The following is a 7,562-nucleotide window of genomic DNA, read 5'->3' on the forward strand; positions in this document are numbered from 1 at the left end:
GTGATATTTCTGATTTTTCCAACTCCCCATTTCCCCTCTCTGACCACCACCTGCTCTCCTTCAACCTATCTCTCTCGACTTCCCCATCTCTACCTCCTAAGGCTACCATCACTAAGCGTAACATTGAAGCTATTGACACCACATTCCTTTCCTCCCTGTTTGACTCACTTCTCTCTCCTATTCTCTCTCTCTCATGCCCTGAACAAGCCACTTTCAACATACAATGCTTCCCTTACTTCTGCTCTTGACTCTGTTGCTCCACCAACCACTATTCACCCTTGCAAATTAACACCTCAACCCTGGCACACCAAATGCACCAGATATCTGCAAAAATGCTCATGTACTGCTGAGCGACACTGGAGGAAATCACGCTCTAAGGCAGACTTCCTCCATTTCAAACTTATGCTCTCATCCTTCAGTGCTGCCCTTTCTCTTGCTAAACAGTCATACTTCAAGAACCTCATCTCCTCCCAGTCTTCCAACCCCCGGCGCCTCTTTGCCACTCTCAACTCACTCCTCTGCCCACCTCCACCTCGTCTCCCTTCCTCACTCTCTGCTCTTGACTTTGCCACTTACTTCACATCCAAAATTGACTCCATACGTCAGGACATCACATCACACCAGACTATCAGTAACCAGCCTTCTCCCATCCCTTACCAACCCTCCCCATCCCTCGCACCAACTCTGTCATCTTTCTCCCATGCATCTGGAGAGGAAGTCATGGCCCTCATTCGTTCCTGTCCACTCACCACCTCCCCACTTGACCCTATCCCCTCCCGCCTCCTTTGCCACCTCTCTTCTTCTGCTTGTTCCCATCTTTCCCACCTTCTCAATCTCTCCCTCTCATCAGGCACTGTCCCCTCTGCCTTCAAGCACGCTCTCATCTCTCCTATTCTTAAAAAACCTACCCTTGATCCAAACACTCTCTCCAACTACCGACCCATCTCTCTCCTCCCTTTTGCCTCCAAACTCCTTGAGCGTATTGTCTACAACCGCCTTACTTCCTTTCTTTCCTCACACTCACTGCTTGACCCATTCCAGTCTGGCTTCCGTCCTCTCCACTCCACTGAAACTGCCCTTACAAAAGTATGCAATGACCTCCATGCTGCTAAATCTAAGGGACACTACTCTCTACTTATTCTACTTGATCTCTCTGCTGCTTTTGACACTGTGGACCATCCTCTCCTACTGCAAATCCTTCACTCCATTGGTCTGCGTAACACTGCCCTCTCTTGGTTGTCGTCCTACCTTTCTGACCGTTCATTCTCTGTCTCCTCTCATGACTCCACCTCCCCCTCACTTCCACTAACTAGGGGTACCCCAAGGTTCTGTCCTTGGTCCTCTTCTCTTCTCTCTCTATACATCCTCACTGGGTAAGCTCATTAGTTCTTTTGGTTTCCAATATCATCTCTATGCTGATGACACTCAAATCTATCTTTCCTCTCCAGACCTCTCCCCTACTCTCCTCACTCGTATCTCCAACTGTCTCTCTGCTATCTCTTCCTGGATATCCCAGCGCTTTCTTAAACTTAACATGTCTAAGACCGAGCTGATCATCTTCCCTCCCTCCCGCATAATCTCACCTCCTACAATCTCATTATCTATTGATGGCACTACTATCTCCTCTACCCCCCAAGCGCGCTGTCTTGGAGTAATCCTTGACTCCTTCCTATCCTTCAAACCACACATTCAGCACCTCTCACAAACCTGCCGTTTTCATCTAAAAAATATTTCCAGGATCAGACCCTTTCTGACCCAGGATGCTACTAAGACTCTTATCCACTCACTGGTCATCTCCAGACTGGACTGCTGTAATCTCTTCCTGACTGGCATTCCTGACAAATACCTCTCTCCACTCCAATCTATCCTCAATGCTGCTGCCCGGCTCATTTTCCTCACCAAACGCACTACGTCCACCTCTCCTCTCTTACTAGTCCTTCACTGGCTCCCCTTCCCTTTCAGAATCCATTTCAAGCTTCTCACACTTGCTTACAAAGCCCTCACCCACTCCTCTCCCATCTACATCTCTGATCTTATCTCGCTTTACACTCCCACCCGTCCTCTTCGCTCTGCTAATGCACACCGACTCTCCTGCCTACGGATTACTTCCTCCCACTCCTACCTCCAAGATTTTTCACGTGCTGCACCACTTCTCTGGAATTCCCTACCTCTCCCCCTCAGACTCTCCACCTCTCTACAAAACTTCAAACGGGCTCTCAAGACCCACTTCTTCACCAAACCCAGCCAAATCTCATCCTAAACCTCTGTTCCATGCTCTCTATGTACCCCATCTGTCTCACCCCTGTCTGTCTACCCCTCCCTTTTAGAATGTAAGCTCTCACAAGCAGGGCCCTCTTCCCTCATGTGCTTACTCTTTTCTTACTTTAATAATCTTCAGCTGCACCAAATCCAGCAGTCTTCTGCCACCTGATACTTATTCCAGTGTCATCTGCTGATGTAGCTATGTTTATTTACCCTGTACTTGTCCTATATTGTCGTCAACTGTAAGTTGCTGTTTTCCTGTTTGATTATTTGTTTATGTACTCTGTAATTGGGCACTGCGGAACCCTTGTGGCACCATATAAATAAAGGATAATAATAATAATAAATAATATAATATATAGCATTACGGTACAGTAGGCCACTGCTCTACCTACCTCTGTGTCGTCAAGTATACTATCCATCCATACCTGTGGTGCATTTTAGAAAAAAACATGTCTCGGCAGAGCAATCTATAAATCCATCATTTTTCAGACAGCAACAGTGGGTATTGTCATAGTCACCCAATCCATCACTTTTATAGGGTTACATGCACCCACATGCTACAGCCTGTCTCAATAATTTTACTGTCACGCTGTGTGTGTTTGTGTTTTTATTTGGGTATTTTTTGTTGTTGTAGAACTACAGGTACCAGCAAGCCCGTTATTTCCCCGCCTGCTGGTACTTGAGGTTCTCCAAGTACCAGCAAGCGGGGGAGGCTTGCTGGGCCTTGTAGTTTCACAACGAAAAAACAATATTCTTTTTTTACACACATGGCTATCAGCCCGGCACCCACCACCCAGGGGTGCTGGGGACAGCCTCGGGCTTCACCCCTGACCCTTGGGTGCCTCGAGGTGAGGAACCTCTTGATTTAAGGGGTCCCCACTCCTCCAGGGAACCCCGGCCAGGGGTGACTAGTTGGAGGGGTAATGCCAGGGCCGCAGGGACCTACATAAAAGTGTCCCCCGGCTGTGGCATTATCTCTCTGGCTAGTGGAGCCCGGTGCTGGTTTAAAAAATATGGGGGACCCCTACATCTATTGTCCCACGTATTTTTGGAACCTGGACCGGTCTAAGAGCCCGGTGCTGGTTGTCTAAATATGGGGAACCCCTGTCCAATTTTTCCCCCAGTATTTATTTAACCAGGACCGGCTCAAAGAGCCCGAGGCTGGTTATACTAAGGAGGGGGGACCTCACGCATTTTTTTTTAACCCATTCAGACCCTTCTCCTTTAAGTTAATGGAAGCCCTGGACAACAAAATTGCATTCATGTCCTCCTCCCTCACCCTTCCCAGTCCCAAACACTCATTTTTTTTTTCTTTAAAAATTTATAATATATAACGAGAACAATGAGCAGGCAGGCAGCGGGCATTGGCGGCATCGGACTGAGATAGAAATTAGTGGTGGAGGGCTGGGTCAGTTGATTGTGGGCGAGTTTGTAAGCCATTGGCGGTGGCAGCGGGTATCGGCTCAGAGGCAGTAGCGGGCATTGGCTAAGGGTCATCGGCAGGATTCGGCGGACATTATGGCTGTAGTGCCTCACTAGCCACTGACCTCACCGCACGCCACTGTGGGACAGATGTAACATGCAGAGAGAGGTAGATTTGGGAGGGGGAATGTCCTAGCATAACTGTTAATTGCAGTGTAATACTGTAATTCAGCTGTGCAGCATTTGTGGCTAAATGTCAAAGAAGCCAGTATTTACCCTGCATGCAAAACAATAAATGTATTTGAACATACCTCCCAACTATCCCAATTTTTGCAGGACAGTCACTTTTTTGGGGAATGTCCAGCTAACCCAAACAACCCACCCCCCCTTCCCATGGGGGAGGGGGGGGGGGGTGGAAGGCTCCCTGTAGCTTGTTGCTCTGCAAATATGCACATTGTGGGTAATTCAGACCTGATCGCTAGGGTGTGTTTTTTGCATCCCTGTAATCAGGTAGTTGTCGCCTACAGCGGAAGGGAAAATTTGCTGTGCAGGTGTGTGATCACATGTGCACAAGAGCTGCACAGCTCAGCACTTACTCAGCCATTGAGGTGACGTCACAAATCCTCCCACAAAACGCCGGGTCCCTCCAGTGTTTTTCCGGACACTCCCTAGACACATTCAGTTGCCACCCACACAAACACCCTCTTCTTGTCAATCTTCTTGTGATCTCCGGACCGTCGCACTTACGCATTGTGGCGCATACGCATGTGCAGTGCAAACCAGATTGCCCGCTGGGTGAAAATAAATTGAAGCGATCTGGTCTGAATAAGCCTCAATCTCTATTCACGGGAGACAGAGGGGCTGGGGCATGGCCAGCAGCTCACAGAGCACCTATAATGACAAAAATGGGAGACATGGCTCATGATCGCGATATACCTGCGAAGGTACGCCCTCTACTGATTGACAGGCAGAGGCATTCGTATTTTCTGCGGGGCACCCGGAGAAAATATAGGCACACGCACAGGATGGACCCTGCGTATATGCCCCCATCCTCTTCATAGTTTTTGCGGTTGGAACGCGTATTACGATCCAAACTGAATTAGGCCCTATGTCTTATATACACGAGCAGTGTGAAAACATCAATCGATGGGGGTAATTCCAAGTTGATCGCAGCAGGAATTTTGTTAGCAGTTGGGCAAAACCATGTGTACTGCAGGGGAGGCAGATATAACATGTGCAGAAAGAGTTTGATTTGGGTGAGTTATTTTGTTTCTGTGCAGGGTAAATACTGACTGCTTTATTTTTACACTGCAAATTAGATTGCAGATTGAACACACCACACCCAAATCTAACTCTCTCTGCACATGTTAAATCTGCCTTCCCTGCAGTGCACATAGGTGGTCATTCCGAGTTGTTCGCTCGGTAATTTTCTTCGCATCGCAGCGATTTTCCGCTTAATGCGCATGCGCAATGTTCACACTGCGACTGCGCCAAGTAAATTTGCTATGCAGTTAGGAATATTACTCACGGTTTTTTCATCGTTCTGGTGATCGTAATGTGATTGACAGGAAGTGGGTGTTTCTGGGCGGAAACAGGCCATTTTAGGGGCGTGTGGGAAAAAATGCTACCGTTTCTGGGAAAAACGCGGGAGTGGCTGGAGAAACGGAGGAGTGTCTGGGCGAACGCTGGGTGTGTTTGTGACGTCAAACCAGGAACGACAAGCACTGAACTGATCGCACTGGCAGAGTAAGTCTCGAGCTACTCAGAAACTGCACAGAGATGTCTTATCGCAATATTGCAAATCTTTCGTTCGCAATTTTAAGATGCTAAGATTCACTCCCAGTAGGCGGCAGCTTAGCGTGTGCAATGCTGCTAAAAGCAGCTTGCGAGCGAACAACTCGGAATGAGGGCCATGGGGGGTAATTCTGAGTTGATCGCAGCAGGATTTTTGTTAGCAGTTGGGCAAAACCATGTGCACTGCATTTACGAACAGATGATTTTTTATATAAATTTTAAAATGTTAGTAAATGTGTGTTTTTTTTTCAACCTGGAAGCCCAACATCGATTAAGATCGATCTTAAATAGACCCCTGGGTTTTAAGGATAACCATGGTTGAGTCCAATGGTTAATTCACATTGACCGAAGTTCTAATTAAGTCACCTGTGCTCAAGCATGATATCCTTAAAATCTGGATTGCAATGACAGCATTTTGGAACTATGCCTAAGGGTTTAATTTTTACATTTATCCACTGACAATAAATCTACCTACAATATCCCTGTAACTGTTATGATTACAGTATTTCACTAAATAATTTAATTTGCTGAACCTTCTGTAAAAAGAAATATTAAGCTGCTGTAATTCCCAGATGCAGCAAATTTGTTAGCTAGTGGGCAAAACCATGTGCACTGCAGGGTTGGGGGGGGGGCAGATATAACATTTGCAGAGAGATTTAGGTGGGTTATATTGTTTGTGTGCAGGGTAAATACTGGCTGTTTTGTTTTTACACTGCAATTTAGATTTCAGTTTGAACACACCGCACCAAAATCTAACTCTCTCTGCACATATTATACACCCCCCCCCCCCCCCTGCAGTGTACATGGTTTTAGCTAATAAATTTGCTGCTGTGATCAGATCTGGGTTAAGCCCTATGTATTTGGCACTGGCAAAGGGTTAGAGGCCTTGCTGTAGAGCTCACACCTTTCTTATCATGCATTGTAATATTTCCTATGTCCTGATGATGTGCTCTCTGCTCCATCCAAGTAAACAGCAATGTAGCATGGCTATCAAAGAGCGTGAAGATTGCAGATTTCCTGGGATTAATGCTAAGGAATGCTATTCCAGAGGCTGCTGCTTTAATTCAAGTGTCACTGGGGTTAAATGGTGTTTTTACCTTAAAAACACAGGTAGAGTATATAGTACAGTGGTAAAGTGGGAGCATGTAGTGCTATTGATTACAGATTTGATGGAGCTTAAACATGGATAAGGTCCATGGCTCTAAGAGTTTATCTTGTGTATCCTTTATTCTTAGTCATGGTCAGATAAGATTAGAAAATACCATTTAAGTGGAAATTTCCTGTTAGCTGTTTTTCAGTTTGCTCAACTGTCTGATTAACTGGTCCTAAAAAAGGACCAAAGGAGCTAAATTGCCCTGTGATCTAGCTAAATTGCCCCAGTTAAAAAAAAAAAAAAACTAAGCTGCTGTAATTCCTGGATGTTTCCTTACTGCATCAACAGGAAGTGACAAGAAACAATGTAATGTGGAACCGTACAGCAGAAGGGATTGCGGCTACCCCACAATAAGTGCAGCGGAATGTAAGAAGAGGAATTGTTGCTTTGACTGCAGCATTCCCGGGGTTAACTGGTGTTTCTTCAAGTCACAAGGTATGGAGCTGCTGTATAGTTACTCGCAAGTCAGTAGTTGTATGATGCTCACACCTGTTAAACTGGATACACACAGAATGCCCTACACAGGGGGTGAAATGAGCGCCCCCCCCCACCCCCCGTACGCTCAGCACACATCACGCTGTGCTGAGCGGGGGCAGAGATGTGTGCTGAGCAGTTCGCTCAGCACACATCTCTCCCCAAAATCGGGCCGTGAATACGGACCTTTAAACTGGATCCACACTTAGATTATCTGTCCAATTTTTTTTTTCTAGTTGAAACAAAATTATGCTAATATGTGGCAGCAAATGACAATTGACCATTTGCTCACAAACACTGGAAAACATCCAAAAATGGTCATTTAGATAAATTGGTTAAATCCATTTCATTTAGCTAATTTATCCAAACTACCTTTATTGTATCTTTGTGGGTGAATGATGTGTGGGTCAGTGTTGAGGGTGGTGGAGGAGATGGGTAATAGGCACAGCAGGGT

This window comes from Pseudophryne corroboree, unplaced genomic scaffold (assembly GCF_028390025.1).
Source record: "Pseudophryne corroboree isolate aPseCor3 unplaced genomic scaffold, aPseCor3.hap2 scaffold_143, whole genome shotgun sequence".
Classification (NCBI taxonomy): Eukaryota; Metazoa; Chordata; class Amphibia; order Anura; family Myobatrachidae; genus Pseudophryne; species Pseudophryne corroboree.